Source organism: Homalodisca vitripennis, chromosome 2 (assembly GCF_021130785.1).
Source record: "Homalodisca vitripennis isolate AUS2020 chromosome 2, UT_GWSS_2.1, whole genome shotgun sequence".
Taxonomy (NCBI): domain Eukaryota; kingdom Metazoa; phylum Arthropoda; class Insecta; order Hemiptera; family Cicadellidae; genus Homalodisca; species Homalodisca vitripennis.
In genome coordinates, this window is record NC_060208.1 from 164,242,169 (window position 1) to 164,268,517 (window position 26,349).

Sequence of the window (26,349 nt, forward strand, 5' to 3'; positions counted from 1 at the left end):
TAATATTTATTAATGATTTATTAAAATTGCAACTAAAATTCTAAAATATTTGCATACGCCGATGATACGGCCCTGGTCTGCTCTGCATATATAAAAACTCATTAAAAATTAATATACAAGATGATCTAACCAAGATATCTAGCTGGTTAGTTGATAATAAGCTTTTGATAAAAATACCACAAAATCTAAAAAAAATGCATTTTATTCTTTGAACAAAATAAAGAGCATATTGGAACTGCAGAACGATTATAAGCTTTACTGCCACCCTCATAGTTGTTTGTATTCATGTAACTGTTCATATATCAGTATCGTGGACTCTGTCACCTACTTGGGATGGTTATGTCGACAGAGATCTGAGGTGGGAATCAGCATATTGCTCAGTTGAGTGGTAAGTTGAGATCGATAGAATTATTCTTTTATATCATATGAGGGGTTATTTAGAAAGTGAACATTTAGTTAGATTATATCACTCGTGGGTTCGAAAAGCACTTTAAGATTACGGAAATTATTATTTACGGTGGTACATACACAACAATTCTAAAAAGTATAATTAGCTGCCAGCGAAAATCACTTCCGAATAATCTTTTCCATAAATATAAGAGACAGATTAAGTTACATATTTCAAGAGAAAAAAAATATTTTAAAAACTTTTAACCAAATTTTATAACCAAAGCTGTTTATCAACACACATAAATATTTCAATCAATTTACTCTGAAAGTTGTCAATAGAGGAGGACTAGGGCCTCTCAATTTATTAAAATTCTAGTTACCAAATTTAACTAAAGAAAGAAGTAGAAACCAATTTTTGTTACAAGGGACCTAAAGTATTCAACAATTTCGTTGAAAAATTTTGGTAACGATAATTATTTTTGCAAATAAACGCCAAATTTAAAATGACAAGTCAGAGAATTTATCCTGGAACTGCCTTAAAGATAGTTATTCAAAATCTGTACATAATTTAATTTTAATATTGTTTTTTTATATAAAGAACATTTAATTTGTTGTTTAATATTATTGTTATTGTTGTTGTATTTGTTATTATAGTATTTATTGTTATTTTAATATTATTATTATTGTTGTATTTGTTATTTATTGTTATTTAATATTATTATTTGTTGTTGTTGTATTTGTTATTTATTGTTTTTTATTGTTATTTATTGCTATATCTATTATTTTATTCCCAACCATATATTTTTTTAGTTGCTATGTTGATATTAAATTATATTATTTAACTTTTATGTGAACTCAGCCTCCACAACCGTTTCCAATCAATGTAATATGTGTTGTTTTTTACTATATTTTATTTACATGTACATAGCTTTAGTTATTGAAATATTTATTATGTTTAAAAGTAAGTAAAATTTGGAGTACAGTAGTATCAGTGCGGTGGTTGGGAGGGGAGTATACTTTGGGGTTTGTTGAAGTATGGTTTGTCTTTACATAATTTGTTAATGCATTAAATGTATATATTTATTATTTATTATATTATTTTTTGTCGTAAATATTTTTGTCTGTATTTTTTGAAATTGGTATAGCACTGTAAATGGATGTTTATTTATTTAACATAATGATTATTAATGAAATTCTGATGAGACTTTTAACTGCCTACAGAATGTTGTGTATCTGTGAAAATTATTTAGAAATGGGTTAAGTGACACTGTTTGGACTGCCAATATTAATATAAAGCGATATTACGATGTGCAATAAAAAATGATATCCCGCACGCGTCCTACGCGACGCTTGGGAATTTAAATAATTAAAAATGCAAACCAATTACTGAATAAAGTGTTTCTGACTTCTGACTTCTGACTTCTGACACACACACACACACACACACACACACACACACACACACACACACACACACACACACACACACACACACACACACACACACACACACAAGAGAGCACGATATCACCGGAGGCGTGCCACAGAGCTCTGTTCTTGGTCCACTGCTGTGGAATATCATGTACGACGGGCTCCTGAGAATAAAAATTCCGAGACACGCCAAACTCGTAGCGTATACGGACGATGTAGCCGTGGTAATCGCCGCCAAACACCTCGACGATATTCGCCACTTGTTTGACATCACCTTCGACCGGGTTAACCAGTGGATGGACTCAATGAACCTTCAACTGGCCAAACAGAAGACCGAGGCGGTGCTCATTACTAGCAGAAAAAAAGTAAAGACCATTAGGCTGAAAGTCGGAGAACAAGAAATCACGTCACAACCTTATATCTGATATTTGGGGGTGATGCTTGATGCCCGACTCAATTTCAAGCAGCAGGTGGAACATGTTAGTGCTAAAGCGTCAGTTGTGAGAGCTAGTCTCGCACGACTGATGCCTAACGTCGGAGGTCCGAAGCAGAGCAGGAGGCTATTATTGTCATCAGTGGTCACATCGGTGTTCACTTACGGAATATCCATATGGGCTGACGCACTAGAGTTACAAGAAGCATGGACAAAAGCTGGACCAATATATCGTCTGAGTGCCTTAAGAGTAGCCAGTGCGTTTCGCACTACATCCGAAGAAGCAGTGTGTGTCATTTCCGGAATTCTACCCCTTAAAGTTCTAGCTGAGGAAAGACGGGCCCTTTATAATCGAAAGAGGTCAGCTACATTGAGTGCTGAGGAACTCAGGACAGAGGAACGACAGCGCAGCATCGCACGATGGCAAACACAGTGGAATGCTGCAGTCAAGGGAAGATGGACTCACCGTCTCATACCAAGGTTAGATGCCTGGCTGAACCGAAACCACGGTGACGTCAACTACTACCTGACACAGATGATTTCAGGACATGGCTGTTTCCGAGCAGATCTCTATCGCTACAAACACGATAACTGTCCGGAATGCCCGTCCTGTCAAGGAGTTCTGGAAGACGCGGAGTATGTGTTTTTCGTATGCCCCCGCTTTAACTCGAAGCGTAATGACTTGAAGGCTGTCCTTCGACAGAATATCAAACCAGAGACCATAGTTGACGCGATGTTGTCATCAAACACAGCATTCGACGCGACCAGCACTTATGTCTCAGAAGTGCTGCAATACCTCCGTGCCTTAGAGAGAGAACGTGCTAAAACAATAGCACCACTGACTAGAAGCAGAGAAGCAATTACTTAAATAACTAGAAGGAAGAGCGAAAGCTAAATTCTCTCCCCACGAAGTAATGCCTGGCGGCGGTACCGTGGGGATCCAGAGGCCGGAGAGCGAGGCGGTTTTTTTTTTAGTGAGTAAAAGTCTCACACTTGCCGACCGTTTATCCCTTCGACGGCGGCGTCATTTGATGATTTTTTTCTCCTTCTTTGCTTATATATATATATATATAAAAAAAAAAAAAAAAAAAAAAAAAAAAACACACACACATATTATTTTTTAAAGTGGTGAGACCCTGCTGAAGAGTGATAGTATAATAAATATTAGTCTGATATAGCCAGTTTATTCTTAATGTAATCTAGTTTCAGAAAATTTATAGACTAATAATATCTAGGCCCTTTTAAAGAAAAACAAAAATAAACCCAAAAATAGTACACGAAGATTAAAATTGTATAATAAGGGTACAAACATTTTCAAAAATTGCGCAAAACAATTGTGCACTAAATGTTTCCAAAACATACAAAAATTTAGAGAATTACGTGAACTTTTAAGTAATAAATAAATAAATTTATATATTGTATTCTGCAAATGACAGTGATAGGTTTCGAGAAATCAAATGTTACTTGTTATGTAAATTTTGAAATGGAAATATTTCATTGGTTATATTAATTTTACAATAAATAAATACTAATTTTGAACCTTTTATGAAATATTAGTTTATTTTGGGTTTTCAGAAAGCGTAAAGAGAAACATAGGTGTGACTGCCAAGGCCTACGTTGTCTAAGACTGACAGGTTAACAAATTCTCGAATGCCAGACGACCTCTCAGAAAAACTTATTGAAATGAGAGCATAAAAGAGCTAAAACAAGCTATAAAGCAATATAATAAACAATACACATGATATACCATCATAATTCACTAATTATGTGGCTTCAAAACACTTTAAATGTACTGCATAATAGTCTAGATTGACCTAGCCGTTCTAATATGTTGTATATCTCATATAAAAAACGAAATTACCAATAAATATAATACGTATCAATTTAAAGAGGTTGAACAAATTTCACAATTGAAATCAGCAAATTCAATCAGAAATGGTATTATACATATTTGTAGTTTTGAATTATTTACATCTTACATCACAGATGATAGGAAACTTACCATTGCTCATGATAATAGTTCAAATGACATCCTATGTTGAATTTTGGTTGAAGTAATGAAGCAGAGTTGAGCGTGGAAGTTCGTACAGTTCTAAATTAGATATATGTTTATTGTGCTGGTCCTGTATCTCGAATATTATAAGCAAATAAATATAATTTGTTAATAATTCCGCTATATTATACGACAAAGAATCTTAATTCACTAAGAGTTAATGGCCATGAACAACTGGACAGTAAAGTAAGCATACGGCATTCAATCATTGCTTCTCCTCAAAGAGTATTCTTGTATAAAGATTGTGATATGTCGCTTTGGGTGATTTCACAGAGACAAAGCGCATCGAGTGGCTTCGGGGTGATTATACGCCACTTCCACTGATATTGTGTTACTTTCCGTGTACACTCTTATGTAATATAATCTAAATATTAAAAACAAAAGTGATTTTTTTTATAAAAAGTTTTAATATTTTTAATTTTAAATACTCAATTTTTAAACACCAACTAAATATTTGGATCCATTAAATAAATCCAAATACTTAGTTGATATATACTCCAAAAATATATATATCGATGCATTGAAAGTCAGAGATCCAGAGTGCTCTAGAGTAAGTGCTGACAGGTAAGTTTCACAATGATGGATGGATTTCCTTTCACAGATCCTGTTCTTAAAACGTTTATCCTCCTCCAGAATATTTATTTACCACTATTTTTCTTTTAGAATAGCATTACAGTATATATTTGAATTAATTTGCGTATAAAATTAATTCAAACCATTCTAACTAATTAATATACAATTGTTTACTAGCCACATTCAGTATTTTTACCCTAATAAAATACTAAATATTAAAAAAATGAAATGCCAAAAAGACGTAGTGACATAGAAAATGTATTAAAACCGTAATTGAGCGGTAACCAATATCTACATTGTGACGTTCCGAACGAGCTACAAACGCCCTATTACTCTTTATAGCCAGGTAGTAACGGTTAACGCGGGAAACGGGTCGCTCATAGAATATGGTGAAGCTGAAACCGAGTTTTGTAAAATCTAAAATCAATTTTGCGTGGTCTGGTAGCGTTTTGCAAGGCTCATACACCTGGACGGTACAAAAGAAGGCTTGGTACAAAAGATCGAATCAAAATGCATTGTCAATATCCTCATTAAAATGTGTTAACTAAATTTTGGGAGCCAATTAATATTTATCAAAAATATTCTGGAATTCACTATACTACAAGAAAAATTTCGGGAATCCAGTTCGAGAAGAAGACTGCCACTAATACTTATACTTCAAAATGTCCACAAATATGTTTACTTTAACAAATATGACTATACACGTTCATCTGTATTCAAAAAATAACACCAGCGTTTTCGAAAATCAGCGCCCATCCGTGGAATATTATTCTCTCATAGAAGAGAATAATAATAATAATAGTCATAGGACTACCCTACATTCTCTATATGACCGTTCTGTTTTTGAAAATGAGCAAAACCATGTAAAAATATTATTATGTATTCTTATAAAAGTGGCTATGAAGGAAAAGGTAGATAATACTTCTAAATTACAAAAGTGATGTCTGTGAAAAAACCAGTTTATGTAAAGCCTTAATTTAAGTTGAATCTATTTTAAAATGTGTTCTATATAAAGCGATTACTTTAAATGAAGTGGATTTTCAATGTTTGTTTGAAACCGCTTTGTAATGATAATAATATAATTTTTTACTAATGACGTGTGTGTACTGTGTATGTCTTTACTGCTGCAGGGTATGTAGATAACAAACCCGGATAATAATGTTATTATGTTACTGTAATGTTTTACAGTATATATGCCGTACTTGCGCAATGTTAAAATATTAGGTTTAGCTGTTTAGTTTAGAACACAAAACGGTTACGTTTCCGCAATACATTTGCAAACACACATTAAAAAAACTTTTACTCTTTGCCTGTACCGGACATCAACAAAACGACAAAATATTGTCGGCTCCTTAGTTGAAATAATTTCTTACCAGGTGGGTTTAAAATGCTTTCTACATAAAATAACATGCCTTTACTTTAAAGTGAAATTCTTAGTAGTTTCTTTATTCAGATATATAATACCATGGGTTTTTTGTACCGTGAGTTCTTACCTACATTGTACGAGAACTTATAAAAGCAACATTTTTGACATATGTTATCTGGAAAGTCAATAAAAAATAAAATAAAATAGCTCTTGAAATAGGATGATTTTACTTCTCTGTGCATACATACTCGGATATCCTTTACGGTCTTGCATGTGGAAGGGAGATTCACGATCCATTAGTACGGTCGTTCTGTATTCATTTTACGTGTTTTACTTGGATCCAAAGAAATATATTCGTTTTATGTCTATAAAATTCTGCTGTAATTTAATTGTACATGTTTGGTTATATGAAAATCAATTAGTTACTCAAGGTTTCAATACTTCATTATAATACGTTATTTAATCAATGGTTGTTTGAAATGTATACTAGACTTGCCTTTTTTTACATAGTTCAATCATCACTACTCATATTTTTATTTGCTGTAATTTACACTGTTTACGTACTACGTACTTTTTCTAATGATGTTTTAATAATATATTTTTTAAATTTTAATAATTTATCGTTACGTGTTTTATACAGCGAGAATAATAAAAGGATTTATCATTGTAAACAATTTTATGTGTTACTTATCAACAGTAATGTCATAAAGAAATGTAATATTAGTGTAGGGCATATTTGGAAGGAATTATTATGTATATATAGTTCCTAGATAACTTTATTTGAATTATTTTAATAGCTGGAATCAGTGATACAACATTGGGATTCCTCCATAACAACAAAAAAGCTTAAAATATTTGTTGTCCTTATTTTTTACAGTATAAATCATAAATAGTTTAATTATTTTATTCACCATTGGCAGTGTCTCATTTTGAAGGTACGATTAACACTCATTAAAAAGCTCTTTAGTTTATCATATTAATCAGAGTATATTTAGTTGATATAATAATAAATAATAAATTTGTATTATGGTGCTGAAATCAAGACTGTAGTCGGTATAGCTAGATCCTAAGGTGTTGGTACTTAAAAATAAGACTAAATAGAGAATTTAACATGTTTGGTAGATAAAAAGAATTTTAAACGCTCTATAGTTAATATTTAATTTAATATATCTTCTTATATAAAAGTCCTTTAATACACCAGTTCTTGTTTTATTTAAAATATTTACACAATAATTCTGATAAACTTAAAATAATGTTACGAGTATGGATACTGAATTTTTTAGTTAGAGGTTTCTAATACAATGCTTTACAAAGGGCTGCACCTTCATAACTTGAGTCGGAGTTATGCAGTACTTTAAAAAGTTTGTACTTTATTCCTTTTTATTAAGGTAGAATTGTTAATTTTTCAGATCACGATAAAATCAGAAGCGGAAGCGAACATGATAGATTTATTTCTGAAAGATCAATAAGAAAATATATGAAACAATCGTACAAAATAAAAGGATTTCTATTTAAATGCTACAATACTAACTTCAACAAAACATTTATAGTGCATCTTTAGAACTACAGCCCAATTGGAAGTATTTAACTCTCGATATTTCGTATGTAGATTTCTTTACTAGAGTTTGACAAGAAAATTAAGCAATAAAAATCTAAAGCCAAAACCCCATAGTAAAAGTTTTTTAATTATGGGAATGAAACTAATAACACACGTTATCGCAGACTTACAATATAATGTATAATTCATATAATGTTTCTATAAAATCACTTCAAAATAAATTTGAACTTTATTTTAAAGAAAACCAAGGAAATCTAAGCTTGCATTACGTGTTTAATAGTCACGATGCAATTAAAAAAAATGTAATAAAATTATTTATATTTGTTATACCTAAATTTGTTACTTCAACATAGTACACAAAGTTTAGAATAATCTTGAAAAACCATATAAGTTATATTTAGAAATTAACACATTTGTTTGCTGCAGCAGAGTTGATTTTTCATTTATTATTGTAAATTGTTTCCTCAAACGTTCAGAAATTACTTTACTTAGTGTTTCCTATTTAGCAGTGGATACAATCAAACAGTTTTATTATTTATTCGGGTCTACAATAAAATCATGGATCTATCATCAAACTTGATTTATTTTCAGACAAAGAAACCATCATATTCCTATAAAAATTTGTGCTTCCAGCTCCATAAAACGTATGCAGAATGTAATAAACAGTAATGTTTGTAACAGCCAAAGTTGCACAAGAAACAACTCTGCTACTTGTACTGATGTATTCTCTGTGCGCTTTGTGCCACATTCACACTATAAAATCTCTCCCCTTATACGAAAGCTTGTATGAATATATTTTATACTCAGCTCATTGAATTGATTTTACTCGGGTAATACAGACACAAAGTAATTTGTCCATTACTAATTTTATATAATTAATAATTTTTATATTTTACTGATATGCAACTGTAGCCTATATCAGGCAAAAAATTAAAATAAAAATAAATTGTTCACTTTTTCAAATGATTAAGCTTTGTGCCCAAATACTTATTAAAATTATATTAATACGGCTTAATCATTATACATAATACAAATTCGGGTTAGTTACATAATTTATAAATCAAGAATGGCTGTATGAATTATAATGATCTCTGATCTGTTGGATTCGTCTCCGTTCCAAATAACAGAATAACTATTAATATATCACAAAAGTTAACGGAAAACACAGAAAACTAGAGAAAGAAAAATAATGTCTATATACTATTGTTAATTTAAAGATCCTGTGAAATGTAATTATCTGTTCTGTGTAATCATTGTATTACAGCGCGACCATTTAATTTAATTGTTTACATTTATAGTTCTGAAAACATAGAGTAAGCTTGATATTACTTCTTGATAGTTAGCTTGATAACAAACACTTTCAAGAAACCTGTGGAGCATAGAGTAAGAAAATATCCACTTAAGAAACTTAAAAGTATTAGTAAAATTGTACTTTATATTCCATATTCTAGCAAAATTAAGTATGCTGTGTTGTAATATTGTATATGAAATAGAAATTAAAATACTCGTGGCACATCCACTATTGAATATATTCCATTATACAATGTGTCAGCAAGTACGGAGTAGACAAACGTGACTGCTCATAATGATGATGGCAGTGGTAACACCATTTCATAAATATATTAAACGGGTCAGTGTAATATGGGCCACGTCTTCTGCGAATTTAGTGTTTGTACAGAAGGCACTGGATCAGTTACAGATTGAATAGCCCTTTGTGCGAGTTAACGTTTTGGTAACGAGTGAATGAATTCTAATGTATTTTTAAATTAGTTTTAGTGCCAACTTTAAGACTATCATCACAATGACCTCACAACTGTAACATGCCAACCACAAAGTTCTGTTTCATAGCATAAAACATGCCAACAATACACACATTTTATTAGAAAATAACATAATAACATTAAGCACCATGTCATAGAATATAACATGACGACTACACAGTATTGTTTCTTAGCAAATAACATGACAACCACACAGTACTATTCCATAGAATATAAAATCATTAGAAAAAACCAATTTGTGGTGTGATATATGTGTATGTATCCATATTAGATCAAATATGTTGTATAATTGTAAGGAGTGGATCCTGGACAAATCACTGCGAGAATAAATAGATTGCAGCATTTTATAACCACAACAGTGAAGCACGTGCAGAACGTTTATTTTAACAGTACTTTTTTATGCTGTCTTCAAATGTATCACTACACAGGAACTTGTGGTGTGAAATTTTGGAGATTTCCAGTAATCGAATCATGTTTGAAGTTAAGATTATATTTTAGTCTGCGATTCTGTGTATTTCTGTAAATATCTTCTCACTTCGCAGTGTTTCTTTAATGTAACTTACAGTAATTAAACACACGTAAACATTGTACTGAATGTATAGCCATTTTAATTACATAATTAGAGAAATACTACTAAATAAACTGATTGAAAGATGAGCGATGGTTATTTTTAAGGAATATTACTTTATAGAATAAAAGGTACTTTTAATATTTGTATTAACATTTTAATTGTTGTATTATGTTTTTTAATATTAGGTAATATTTACATCAGTGAATGTTTTACATATACGATATTCCAAACACAATTTATAATAATTTATTTACATTTTTAAAATAATTAAAATTTTTTATAAATAAATCTTTTTCTTTGACACAAGATCAGATGTTAAAAATGGATAATTTTTGATAGTGACCATCAATTACTTCAGGAATACTTTTCAAACCACAGGTATCCAAAGGCTATTTGCATTAATTCCGTATACTAAATTTTAGACTTTGTTACGTGGGAGGCTTTTCGATGTGCAGCTCTTACACATCTATCGTATATCTCATAAACACGATAAAATCTTGGTGCCCCGTTGACGGTTTTGGAGTTTGTCTCGTTGGAGACCATAACATGTTATGGATATATAACGACTTTGTACTGATATAAAAAGGGTCCTTAAAGAAATATGCTACGCCACAATTGTCATTGCTAAGAACTGTGAATACCAATTCAGTGTGGAATCCTTCAATATTTCCTAATTAATATTTTAAGAAAAATATTAAACATTTTATAGTTGTATTGAATCGAAATCATTAACCGTTCCAGATTATAAATATTGGCTAGGGATTTTTAATAAATACTATTACCATTGCTGTAGGGTAAATACACTAAATACATACACAATACTCCGAATTCTCAGTGTTAAAATTATAGTATGTGTCTGGCAGGTATCTGTGCCTGAGTTTGAAGTGTATGTATATTTTTATTAAATTAAAAGGTAAGTTTACGTTTATAGCTCCGTGTAAGATATTTTAAGCCTGATATGTCACTGAAATGATGCATGAACATGAGCGGTAGATGTGGTAAATGTCAACCTCTTGATCTGACACCAAGAGATTGCGGTGGCGAAACATCAGAAACTATTCTATTTATAATGGACAGAACGTAGGAGGACATTCGTAAATACAAAATCTGTGTGGGTTGGAAAAACAACAGAAGTCACTCAAGGCTCTACCTTACTGCACTCACTGCAGAGTTTCATGAGTTGTTTACACAATATAACTAGCACGACTGTTTCATGTATGTATAACAACAATGTGTGTCGTATAAACTGCAAAGTGAGGTAATATTTACAAAGGCTTCTTCACGAGGCGACTCTAAAAATAAATATATAAAAAGTTTTGTGTTGAAAGGTTTCGTCCCAAAAATAAAACAATATTGGAAGAGCATTGTTATTACTAACTAATAGTTTTTACATTATTTCCAGTTTTCCAAGAGTTTCTTATATTTAATTTCATTTAATTAATGTCCAAAACTTAAATTTTCATGTTTCTGAATTTATAAATTGTTTGACCTCAAGCACCTAAGTTCCTAATTACTTCATGAATATTTATAAGACAACAAAACTAAATAAATAATGATTTGTTATGGCACGTAACTGATTTTTTCAGGTTCCATTTAATACTCCAACTACTCTAAAATACTACAAGTTCTGGCGAATTTACCTGATATGTCATTGCATTGACCGCATTGAAATGAGCGGTACCTGTGGTAAATGTCAATCTCTTGGTCTGACATCAATTAGGGTGACGAAACGTCAAAAACAGTTCTATTTATAATAGTCAGTACGTAAGAGGACATTCGTAAATATAAAATCCACGTGGGTTGGAAAAATACCAGAAGACTACCTTGTTGGACACATTGCAGAGTTTCATGCGTTGTTTACACAACATAACTAGCACGCTTGTTTCATGTATGTATAACAACAATGTGTGTCGTATACACTGCAAAATAAGATAAAATTTACAAAGGTTTCATCATAAGGCGACTCTAATATATATATATATATATATATATATATATATACACATATTAGGATTTAAGGTTCAGTTTATTTGCTACCTAATTTGTACAATTCAAATCAAAATAACAGTTGCTTTTTTGTACCAAAGATATTACCTTATAATTTTAAAATTAAAATGGTGACAAATCTGAAAGTGCCTTACTCAATAGATTGATTCAATTTTCCATTTAGTTTGTGGCCAATGCTTTAGAAGAAAATTATTTTTAAACTTAGAAAGTATGTTAAAATTAAGTTTGGTTCATTCGTGAATTTTCAGAGAACAATATTACTTGTTAGATATTTTATGAGAATTTAAAAAAAATACCAATTACGCTTGGAAGTTTTAACGTTAGAACTTACAAAGAAGTTGTTTACTTTTTGTCATCACATCTAGTGATTACATGTATAAATAAGACATGTTTTATGTTTATTTTCGTTAATTATACCACTATGAAACTGAGCTTCTCCAACGCCCTTGTGATAAAAATGCCGAGTAGTGAGATAAATTGTTGAATCATCAGTTATCGAATCAAAGGTACTTTTAATATTTGTATTAAAATTTCATTTGTTGTATTATTTATTATAATATTAGCTAATATTTAGATCAATTAACGTTTTCCACAAACGATATTTCAAGCACAATTTATAATAATTTATTTATCTTTTTAAAAGAATTAAACATATTGATAAATACTTTTTTAATGTGAGACAAGATCAGATGTAAAGATTGTACCGTAGTTGTAATTATTTATGCTGAATCGCGGTAGGAAGTAGGCTCTTTTTGTTAACTAGACGCGGTGCGTGGACATTGTTTGCTTAGTTAGACCGGTACATCAGCTGATCGAGATGACTACGGCGATACGTTCCGACCCGGCTCGCTGGAGAGAGGGGGATCAGTTGAGTCTTGAAGCCAGAACGAGAAGGAGCAGACGTTGAGTAGAGCATCGGTGGTCCTTCCTCTAATCCTATAGTTTTGGGATCTAGAGTAATTCTTTTTATCGCGTGTAAATTTAATTCAAGTATTTAATTTTTTCTTCAGTGCGTATTAAATCCCTATCAGCCTCCGTAATCTTCAAAGTAGTAAGTCCCGTACCAGCGTTTAGTTAATATCTTTTATTTTTTATACTGTTGTAATTAAAATTTATAAAGTTTCCCATCTTTCAGTCTGAGAATTAATTCAAATTTTGAAGTATTGTGAATGAAATTTTGGTCGTAAAGTTAGTATTAAGTTTTGTGTTATTTTGATTTTGAATATTTTGAGAAGAGAACTTTTTATTTTGTTTTGTTAATTTAAACAATTTTTAGAGAAGTATACATTTTTAGTTTCATTTTAATTTTAATTCTTTTTTGATCAGACTCTTAATTAGATTTGTTCGATTGTGTGAAATTTTGAAGAAAATCGAATCTAAAGTTTGTAAACTTTGTCAAATTTTGAGTGAACTTTAATCTCGGAATAAATCAAGTATTTCCGAAAAGTTGTTTTGATTTACGAAGTATTAGCTCCATATAAATTTAATATATGTGCTATAATAACGGTACAAGATGATAGTTTTTAATAGTTACCATAGTTATAAGACTATTTGAATTATATATTGAATTATGAGACAATAAACTTCCATTTGTTTATTTTCGTTAATTGCATCACTCCTCCAAACTCCACCCCAAACTCCACCAAACTGAGCTTCTCCAACGCCCCTGTGATAAAAATCTCTAGTAATGAGACAAACTGTTGAATCAATGTAACCTTTTACTTACGTGTGAAATGTTTACAGTGTAAAATTGTTGGCTTATTCATCGATAACACAGATAAAATGATATAGGTATTTCACGAATGACTAATGTTAATACAAGGAATGGGGGTATGTATCACTGGGGCTTGTGTCATCTAAACACTGTTCGTTCATTGTTCACTGTACTCGTATGACTGCACCTATGTAATATGGCCATTGTATTGAGACAAAGAGCTATAGACTTGTGTTACCTCATTGATGTTGTGTGACATTATTATATTGTGATTAGAGTTTAAATAATGTAAAAGATAATATAAAACGGTATGCATAAATGTTTGTATGTCTAAACAATTGTATGTCTAAACACACAAATGCATTTTTTTTTTTCTTAGAATACTATTTTAATAACTAACTAAAATTAACTTTCATAAGTTTATTTCTAGTTCATTTTATCAGATGTTTGCATAAATAAAAAGGTTAAATAAAAAGCTATCCACGTGTGTAACGAATTATTGTTAATTATCTAAAACCCATCCATATTTAGCAGCTTAGAGTAATATTGTAAACAGGCTATTGTCCATACCGATGAATTTAAACCATTTTGAAAAGGATGCTGACTAATAAACAAACAGCCAATCACAATGTCAAATATCTTGATATTGCCTATGAATTGGTTATACTAGAGTTGATAACCATTAAACTTATAAATAAAAATAAAGTGTATCAACAAAGAAAGATATAGGAAAATATGAACAACAGATATTTTTCAGCAGAATATGGTTCATCGCAAACATATTAAAGCACAAACCAACAAAAAATTACAATATAGTGACATTTCAAACAACCAATTAATTAATTAGGTTCATTAAGGAACCTAATAAACCCAGGCAGAACGGTTGGTTAAGGAAAGACAAATCATGTATTTATATAAAATTTTACTTTGAATTTTCAAACTATAATAATAGTCAGACATCATTGCCTTTTAAACAGCGTTTTAGAAGCTCCTGCCAGAAATCGTAAGCTTTTTCAAATCAGCATAAGCCCGCCGCCGCTCACATCGTTGACAGTAAGTTATCAACGATAGCTTGGAAATTCTACACCTCTCCAAGAAATTTGAACTCCTTGAGTGCATTTAAAAGTTAGAAATCTACCAAACTGCCAACGGGGAGAGGAGACAAACCTGCACGGACTGTGTAGAACTCAAGGACAAATTCTCACCCCCTCCAGCCGTGACGCAAATATCGCCTGTCTTGGATTGCACCGCGCCGCATTGAAAACAATTTTATTGTAGGTTTGGATAAACTTAAATTTTTTATTTGTGTATTATTTATTTATAAATTTTTCTAAATTTCCGTGTTATATGTATTTTGAATTTGAGTACGAATCGTGTGTTAAGTAGGCTATGTTCGATTTTACTTGTGACGCGCACAAATGAGTAAAGGTTTTATGTCTTATGTTGGTAGCTGAATATGTCACTCACAGTTAATGATTGTAACCAAACTGCAGTAGTATAGTAACCACAAGAAGGGACACTGTGACAGACCAGGTAAACTAAACGTTTGTGGTATTTTAATTGTGACATGGACATTATAACAGTGAAAAAGAAAACAACAACGTTAATATTAATGGTATGGGTTGCTATTTTTATACTTTGATTGAGTGAGTTTTCATTTCTTAGATTAATTTAAAACTTGGAATATATTAGAAAATACAACTAACCAGTGTATACTGAGTAAATTAAAATGTGATTGAAATCCATGTAAAACTAATTCCCTTGTTCACCACTTGTTCATTATAATCAATTCCAAAGAAAACTTTAACGAAACAAATGTATTTAAAAAGGTTTTCTTTCCTAAATCCGTAAGTTATTATTCGGTTTAAATAATTTTGCTATCATTTATATTTGCAAGAAAATGTACTAAAAATGTTATTCTTAAATCTTTAGTAAAATTAGTGGTTTTAAGATATTTAAGTTAAAAAGGTTTTATGATAGTACATAATATGCTTTTAGTAATTGGCTTTGTCACCATAAACATTTGACCCAAATTTGGTAGGGCCAAATTCATTAGTTTTTAAGATATTTATACAAATCACATTCCGGTATGCAGATGGGTAACTAACCGTTTATCCTGACATAAGCAGTTTTGTGATATACCTTTATTCAGAGAGTTACGGGACACTCTGTATAAAAATAGAAGAAGTTAAAACTGTAAAGTTCGAAAAGAAGGAATGTGTGCATCTTTATTTTCTTTAACTTAGGCTCTAAATTGAATTTGAAACTACGTACATTTAATATCTTAAATAATGTTTTCAGATGTACCTTTGATCTTATATATCTACTTGATCAGTTTATTTACAAATCAACTAGACGGACGGTAGAATGTTATTCGACAGATTGTTATTATAATAGAGTGTTATTATAAATTATTAGAAAATACGTAATAAGACGTAATAATAACGGTTATTATAACTTATTTATATTTATTCTAGTAAGTAGGATATGTGATATAATAACATCTTTCATGTATAATTCTGATTGATACTGAGTGATGTAGTATTTGTAATCATGATGTAAAGTAAGGCATATTATAAAGCATTTGTAGCTAAAAATACTAATAATGTTGGCAATTTATTTATTAGCATCCAGTGTTCACATTCATTAAGAGCTGTTACAAATCCAATTCAAACTTAATTTAGATAAAAGAAATTAGCTGAATATTAGCTCACTTTACTAGAAACAGTTTCATATATGAAACTGAAATAGCTTCCGATAATAATCGGAAGCTATTAAATTCGAGTACCTTCTCTACAGTTCATTATAATTACACAGTTTAAATGTTTTGATTACAGATTTTATCTCTAGTAAATTTTATTATAAAAGAAGGCCGTAAGAGAACAATAATACATATACATTTACCTGATTTGTTTTTAACGTCTTGTTTTTTAAGTGCTTAATGAGGTTTTATTAAGATTTTTGTACTGAAATTTTGTCATAAATACAAAAATGTGTAGGTGTATCTTAAATTAATACACACCACACCAAAACATGTTCACGAATAGAAGACAAAGAACTCTTCTTTGATTAGTTTGTTAGAAAGTACTTTGGATTCAAGACTAAAGTAGATTAACAACTCAAGCCATTAATTAGATCAGTGTAACCAACAATCCCCTTAATTGGTTTCTTTGTAAAGTTGTAAGAGTATCTCAGTTCACCAACAGGTTTACCAACCCGTTCACTGATATACGGGAAAACCTTTTTCTGTGTGCGGATTACTGTAGGCAGTATAAGAACAATAAGATGAATTTCAAACCAGTAGCAATGGTGTCACTATAAAATAATGACTAATGAAGTTAATAATAATTAAGATAAGTTCATGAATATCGGTAAGTCAGTTTATCTGTTAAAAGTGTACAATGTTTGAAAGAAAAAACTAATAAAGTTTCATTTAAGGCCCTTAAATACCAAAACATTTAGACTTGTGCGTCTCCATGATAGATAAATAATAATTAAATATAATTTGGCACAGAAATAATAGCGATTTACATTTAAATAGGCACTTTTTATCGGTTATTATTACTACCCTTAACATAACTGGATCTGATTTCCAACTTAAGTATATATTTTATTGATCACAACAGCAAGGGAACAAGGCAAAACTAAATGGCGCCAATACTTTAGACAGAGGTAGATTATTATGGATTGAAATAGCTACCTAAATGAATAAGTGCTTGAACACAAGGTACTTGAAACGGGTTTGCTTTACTTAATATTGTGAAAAGCATTTTTACAGTACCTTAAGAAAAGAAAAGCAAGGGAAACTAAAATGCCTTAGAGAACATTCTTTCCCAGACTATAATCCGAAAAAGTAACTGACTTCCTTACCGTAAAACAGTTCATAATAATAAATTAAAACTGTTTTTAATTGTGGCATGAACTTATTATAATTAATAATTTTCCTCTTCCGCTAAGTATATTATAAACACCTGAACTAGGCGTTTTTTTACCGATGAAGACATTTCAAATCATGTATATATATATATATATATTTTTTTTACCTATAAGAGTATTAATGAAAACACATAAAAATATACCTTACACCGAAAGTAGGTGAGAATGGCGGATAGTAGATGTATTTTCACAAAAGAAGACTTTCTAAACCAACGTATGTACATATTTCCTTGATCGGGATAACAATGGAAGCGAAACTACAGCACTGAAAATACCTTTTACCTGTAGTAAAGTACAATGGCCGGAAGTGGTCACTTTTTACCGAAATAAACTTTTCAGACCAACTTGTGTATATACATTCTTGATCGGGACAAGGAAAAGCTATTATGGCTCCTAATGTACCTTACAGCTGAAGTAAATTATTACTACTGTAAATACAAGTTTTTTCACCAAAGAAGGCTTATCAGCACTATATATATATATATATATATATATTATATTTATTTATTTATTTATAAAATGATTTTTGTGATTCAATGTTTATTGAAATTGAATTCGGCTAATCCCATTTATACAAATGTTATGAATGTAAATAAAAGTCTTTTGACTGGTATTTGGTCTTCCGATCATATGTTAGTTTGGTTATTTAAAAGCATATGTGACATACGGCCAAATACAAAATAATTAAATCGTAAAAACGGAACGACTCTGTGGTGCAATGATAGCACATTCACCCGGCAAGTGAGAGATCCGAGTTCGAGTCCCGGCGGAGCAAATACTTTTTGTGATCCAATTGAAATTATTAAAATTACATATTTTTCGACTTATATTATTCTAGTAAAAGGACTATCACTAAGATCTTATATCACCTAAACCAGATATAATTTTTTGTATTCCAAAACTATTTAAGTTCCGTTTACTAAAACTTTATTTTCCAAGATCTAGAATCACGAAACATTTGAGAATCTTCTTGAAGATACTTTTTAATAATTAGTCAGTAAATTGTCTATGGGATATGTATCTTGAAAGTAGATCTCACGAAGTAAGTTTATTTGATGTAAACTGGTTTTGATTGAAATTCCTTTTTGATTATAAATCTTTTTCAACAGAGGAAAGAAGCAATTGCCTCAAGCAAAACAAGTTCAGAAGTCAAAGTGATTGACTTTTGATGATTAATAACGTTTCTCTCGCAGACAAAGAGGGGATGAAAATAAATTTTATGAATGGTGACTTTATCTCAAGTAGTCTGGAAAATGCTGTGAGCGGTCCTAGTGTATATGATTACAGTTTAAACCACACTGAGAAACTTGCCTTATTACTCAGCGGCTTCAAGATTGTTAAGCTGCTTAACTCATTATATACTTGGCTTGCCAAGATTTATATTCATATATTTTTATTTTAAATATGTTGAATACATCCAAAGGTCCAGGTAAGATTCTTCCCTCGGTACAATTTGTTTTAAGGTTTCGAAACTCAGTACACGCTTATTGAATCACATAATATCGTAAATGAAGAAAATCACCATGAAACTAGGTGACAACAGTTGTCAATGTTTTCGGTTAATTTTAAATTTTAAGAATGAAAAATTGACGTTTGATATACAATATCAAAAAAGGGACAAAGGGCAATATCAATGGGGGGGGGGGAGAAATCAAAAAGGTATTAATTCTGTAATATATTCCTACCTATTGTACTTAATGGTATGCAAAGTTGTTCATGCATGGTGATAATAGCAAGCGCAACATTTTTCAACTGCAAAACGAAACAAGATGTAAACGTAAATAAGCGTTTATTACTGTGTTTCTACTAAAACAATATTTAAGTAGAATTAATAAAACGTTTTTACATAAATTTTATTTAAAAAAATTAGTCTATAGATAAATATTTGCTTTATACGATTATGAATAATTATGAAACTAAATTTAAACTGTACTACATAAAACTGTAATTACATAAAAACATACATATAAACGAGGAACGTTTTGAAATGTAATTATCAAGCTCTGGCTCAAAAATATCGCTCCACTGTTATTTAGTGGATGTTAGTTCATTTGCAGTTGTTCATGTAAACTACTCTTATATGGTTATAAACACTCCGACATCAGAACTGAAAAATGCTATTAAAATAATGTTTTCCTGGTAGCACTTACAGAAAATATTTTCCATAACTCCACCGAACATAACCCCCAGAGCCAAAAACTGCCCTGCTAAAAAATATCCACGCCTTTACATGAGTAACCAAAATTCACAGCAGAAGTAGTAAAAGTTAGTTTTTCTCTATAATCCTTTACTAAATTTTAAATTGTTAATGTGCAGTGTACTAAATTAAAAAAGTTCCCGTACTAAAAAAGGAAAATAAAACTAAGGTAATGAAAAATTTTCCTTTTCTGTCGTGTTTAATTAAAGCTATGAATGATCTTGAATCTATGACACCATATTCACAAACAATTTACAAAAGAGTTTATAATTATTTTTTTATTAAGTGAATTTTGATAAGAAGTTAAATAAATCTCAAAAAATGTTTGCTCATTAAATATCTAAACAAATTACTCCTAGCAGGCGTGTTTAGTTTTGGTTGAATTATAATGTAATCATTGTTTAATAAAATGTCTTGCTAAAGATAGGTCGTATTAAAGATTATTTTTTAAAAACCAAATATTTTTTAATTAATTAGCTTGAACTTTTAGTAATCGTTAAAACACTTTTTTATTCACGCAATGATAGCAAATCATTAGTGTTAGCTGATCTCATTTAGAAAATCGAAACTAAACAATATTGAACACGAAAAAAAGGGTACGCTAATTGTTCAAATACATATTGCATTGGCAAACATAAATGTTACTTTTATACCTTGGATTGCTGTTCGGTTCTGTTTACTTATGACAAGACAATGAGGAAAGCCCTCATTGCTCTTACTTCTAAAAGAACCTTTGTACTGCTTCCAGAATGACAGGATATTGGAGTGACAGGAGGGTGAGTGAGGATGAGAAGGGGCTGCTTCCCGTCGAGATAAAATAAAGAGGGATAACGTGCACTGTCAGTCATGTCACCCTGGAAAAAATGAGACTAGCTCTGTTAGAGCATCTCAGTCACAATGGGTGAAAACTTAATATCCCATGTTTAGGTTAAAAAGCCTTTCACATAAAGGACTTACTCCAACAGTCATCGCCTAACAAGTTGTTACAGAGGAATGATCAAAGAATACTGCACTGTATTTGAATGACAATAAATATTACAAGGAAATATTCTGTCAAAATAACCTTGACTTTTACGTAGTAAGTTACTCTCAAACTGGCAGTTTAAAATATTTAAAATGTCTAAGAGACTAAGATGTGTTTTTCCGGTAGTTTTACTAGTTTAAGTTTAGTGATTTAACATTTAAGAAATACGTTATGTAACTTCACATTCTTTGAGTTAGTCTGTGACTGAAAGAGTGGAAGATCCGTAAAGAAATCAACTAGTTTTTAGATAAAACTTGCTAAACCTCGTATAAAAATTGAAATGTCATATTTAACTCTTTGACGTAACAAAACAGAATAATTCAGCTCTGTAAGTGGAGGTAAAGATGTCTACGGTTATCGGATCTCTTCTAGAAAGCTGAATCTTAATTTCTCTCTTTGATCTTCTCGCTTCCTGTGTTAAATTCCCGGTCACTACATACACAAAAATATCACTATATGAAATTTGACGATTGGGAGTGTTGCCTACATGAAAAATGAAATTTCCAAAATACTCTTTTTATATTACAATTTACGCCACTTATTTTTATACATGTTAGTAAATAATATGGCATCCGCTACTTCTCCTTAACTCAAAATTATAAATATGTAGCTCAATTTTCGTTTGAAAAAAACATTTTACTGTCTTTCAAATAGTTTTATAAGTTTTACTATTGCTAGCATAATTTAAAACTATATTAGTTATTATATTTGGATGGATATACTAGACTGTGTATGACACAAACATCAAGCATAGTCATAAAAGTCAGGAATCAAAACCTACACTTTTTTTTGTCAACTTCACTAACTCTATAAACATGCACTTAGTAACAGTTAAACTATACATTAATAATAATGTGACAGCTGGAAAGTTAAAGTTAGTTAGGTATTCAATCATTGTTTCTCCTCCCAGAATATTCTTTATTAAATCGTCATTTCAACAGATAATATCTTTCTCTTTTTAAATATGTTATCTAGAATATTACCTGTATTAAATAGTTTTTATATATATATATATATATATGATGTAATGTAATGAATGTAAATAAGTCGTTTGACAGGTATTTGGTCTTCCGATCATATGTTAGTTTGGTAATTTAAACGCATATGTGACAGATACGGCCAAGTACTAAATAATTGAATCGTAAAAAGTAAGGGCTCTGTGGTGTAATGGTGGTAGCACATTCACCCGGCAAGTGAGAGATCCGGGTTCGAAGTACTTTTTGTGATTCAATGTTTATTGAAATTGATATATATTATATATATATATATATATATATATATATATATATATATATATATATATATATATTTATATATATTTGTGTGTGTGTGTGTTTGGTTCATAATAAAGAGAACACTTTAAATACTTAATGCCATTAATACAAAAAGACTCCCATACTTAGGGCTTAAAGGTACATACGTCATGTTTACAACAGAAACTGCGTAAAAAATGTATGTTTAGTGTACAAATTTGCCTAATACTCAGATAATAATATTATATAAATAAGTGCTAATGTAATACTATTATACTTATTTTTATTGTTCTCTTAAATACTACAGGATAAAAGTAGACAAGAACAGGTGCTTATCTTAATGCTCAATTAACCTGGTAGTCATTGCAGTTTATTAGGATATCGTTGCGAATTTCCATTAGTAAATATCATGATTAGTCACGAGCAAGCGCTTCTGAGTTTCAATACGGTGTGTAATAAACTAACAGTAGTGTTGATGTCCTTAGATATGTATCAGGAACGCACGCCATACATCGGTTCAGCGTGGGAGGCTCGTGTCGCCCTCCCCCCCCCTCACCAGGGACACCATCCTGATCCGAAATGCCAACATCCTGACAACCGACTGATGTTTACTATTTTCTATTTCGATAAGGAGATAATAGAGGTGGAGTTTTACACTAAAATTTCAATCCTCTTAGTTAACTCGTTTGAAAGGTATCGCTTATACAGACAGCACAAAGACAGAAAATTGCTTTCAACATCAACTGGAGCGAGAGACTGCGCTAAACGCTCAGCCAGTTGAATCACTTCGTGGGAACAGCCTAAATGAATACTTTTAAAGCTCAACTTTTAAACTGTAACATTTTCTTCTATATCTTATGTATGCACACAGGCACAGTACTCTTGAGGTTGCAAAATCATGCAAATAAAAACTGCATACATTTTGTAATTGCAGAAAGATTTAATTTTTTTATTGAATATCCTAGGAATATGAAAACACACGTGTTTATTATGAAAAGGAGTAAATGAAATACATTCAGTTATCCCTTCCTGAGATATGTACAAAATTTAAAGACACTAGGTCTTCAAAAATCAGTTAGTTTAAAATCGATAAATATTTGTACTTTAGAGAAAAATAGAAAAATTAGTTCATATAAAATTACCATACATGAAATCCATGCTCCGCCCATCCAATTTCATGATTAATCCCGGTTAATATAACACGCAAAAACCCCTTTAACGTTTAGCTTGTTATGTAAATGATATTGCTGGTTGAGATAAAATTAAACAAATGAAAGTTAAAACCAACAAACCCAACAAAGTAACTTCATAATATTTGTCGATAATTAACAATGTTATATGACTGATTTTTCTATTGTGCTCCGAGTACTAATTCGTCTATTATGTATTACTGTAGTATTCAAAATGGTTACCCATGAGTCACTTTTTGGAAGACAGAGTTCAAGACTTCTGATACATCTATGTTTACTTTTTTTAATAGCAACATAGAGGTAGAGTTTTACACAAAATTTCAGCCTTCTAAATCATCTCGTTCGACACTCATTGTGTATACAGACAGACAGAAATTGCATTGTTCATCAGAAACTGATGGGAGAGGCTTTTCTATACTTAGTCAATAAAACACGCGAATTTCCAATATAATAACTAATGGAATTACTTATTAGAGAGATTAATTCCAAGCCAGTTTATAATGAATGTGCAGGATATACATAAGCGCAGTGTAAGAATTGTACTAAATCTGTGATAGATAAAACAAAAACCAAGTAGATCCTCCTGGTGCGATTTATAATTACTTAAATTTAGTCGGTTTTCAGAAGAATACCAGATTAAGAGTAAGTATCTTTTATACTTACTCACAGTATCGGTGCTCACATGAAAAAAGTCAATTCAGGCCACGACTTGTATCATCATCATCATCTGACGTTTCCGTTATCACGGGTCGTCGTACACAGCCTCCTCCACTTTTGTCTGTCATTCCAGGTCTCCTCTTCCTCCACCTGCATTTTCTGTAGTCCCCTTCTCTCTATGTCTTTCCACACTTGATCCTCCCATCTTCCTCTCGGTCTTCCTCTTGGTCTTCTTCCTCTTTCCTCCTTCTCCAGTGCTATTCTAGGCATTCTATTATCTCCCATCCTCTTCACATGCCCCATCCACTGTATTCTTCTTCTTCTTTCCATTGTCTCTTGCAGTGAAACTACCTTCAATCTTTCTCTGGTTATTTCGTTCCTTATTCTATCTCTTCTTGTAGTCTTCTCTATCCCTCTTAAATATCTCATTTCTGCAGCTTGCCATCTGCTTAAATCATTTTTAGTTCACGTCCACGTCTCTGCTCCATATAATAAAATTGGTTGGAAATAAGATTTATACATCAATACTTTTGATTCCTTCCCAATGTTCCAACTCCACACAATCTTCTTCACCATATTGAAAAACTTTCCACTCTTCCATATTCTGTTTCCTATCTCTTCTCTTATTGTGCCCCTATCTGTTATGATACTTCCTAAATAACAGAAATTCTTCACCTTTTCAAGTGTTTTTCCTTCAACTAACACGTCTTTGTTATTTCCTTCCCTTCTCTCTACTTTCATTACTTTACATTTTTGTATGTTCATCTCTAAACCATATTTCTTCGCCACTTTTGCCCATTTGTTCAGCTCTCGTTCTAACTCTTCTTCCCCATTTTCCCATATCATTATGTCATCCGCATATGCTATCGTCTTAAGTTCTTCTGCTCCTCTGTTTCCTGTACTTCTAGAATAATTTCATCCATTATAATATTGAAAAGGAAAGGTGAAAATATGCTTCCCTGCCTTACTCCTCTCTCTGTTTTAAAAGTTTCCGTATATTTTTCTTCAATTCTCACCCTGTTTTTACATATGCCGTACAGGTTCTTTATTCTTACTACTATTCCCTCACGCAATCCTCTCTTTCTCATACTCTCCCATATCCTTTCTCTCAGTACCTTATCGCCTTCTGTAGGTCTATAAAAGCTACCATTGTATCTTTTCCGTATTCCCACCTCTTTTCTAACACTTGTCTCATCACAAAAATAGCATCCACCGTTGACCTACCTTTCCTAAAACCACGATTTGTATATACTCTCAATTTCCTCTTTACACAGTGAAGTACGTGGGGAAATATAAAAGTTTCAAGAACCGGAATGGAGTCCATTACTCTTTTAGTTACTTCAGAGAATATTTTTCCCACACCTTATATATCTTGTTTCAGAATTAACCTTTATAAATAGGGTTATGCTTGTCTCTTGAGACTTTGCTCTCTTTAGCTTTCCGTATAAAATATAAAATGGTAGGAGTTTTAAATTATTTAAAATATTTAAAAGTAAGTAACACGTATAACTCCCAGTTATTGTGTTTAGTTTATAAGTTTGCTTATTACAATGAACAAATCAAAAGGAGTTTGCAAAAGGGTGGAGTTTGAAAGGTAATCAGCATACAAATGTAAGAAGAGGGTTATTACATACAAACCTGGAACTGGGCTTAATGAAAGCCAATGATACTGTTCAGGTAGGCCTAGGACTCAGAGAAACTGTTCAGTCTACTACCTGATGTTCAATGTAGGGCTAAGGCAACTTCAGCTTCTAAAAGAAAGATAAGTGTTGAAAATGCAGACCTACGCAATGAAAATAGTCCAGTAAATTTTATTATTAACACTGAAATTCTAGGCAAAGCATTATTATCATCTTGCGTGTGTAAGTTTTTAGTAGCGCTAAAAAACTTAAATTTTTGTTATAATCGTGTGTTTATGAATCCACAAAAATGTACCTGAGATCCGATTCCATTACGGTTGGTAATGTAATCATTATCCTAGAGTTCTAGACAATTAAGCATGTTGATAAGAAATTCTAATAGCGTATAACTAATAATAATCAGCACGATTTCAATAATTTATTGAGAGCAGCGAGTAAATTATCAAGTCAGGCCAAAGATAATTATCTTGTCAGCCGCAGCAGTTTTTCTTGGCTTCGCTCTGTAAAGTTGTTTGTAAGTAACTGACAAAAAAGACCAATAATTGCTTTATTACCGATGATTCTCAACTGGAAGG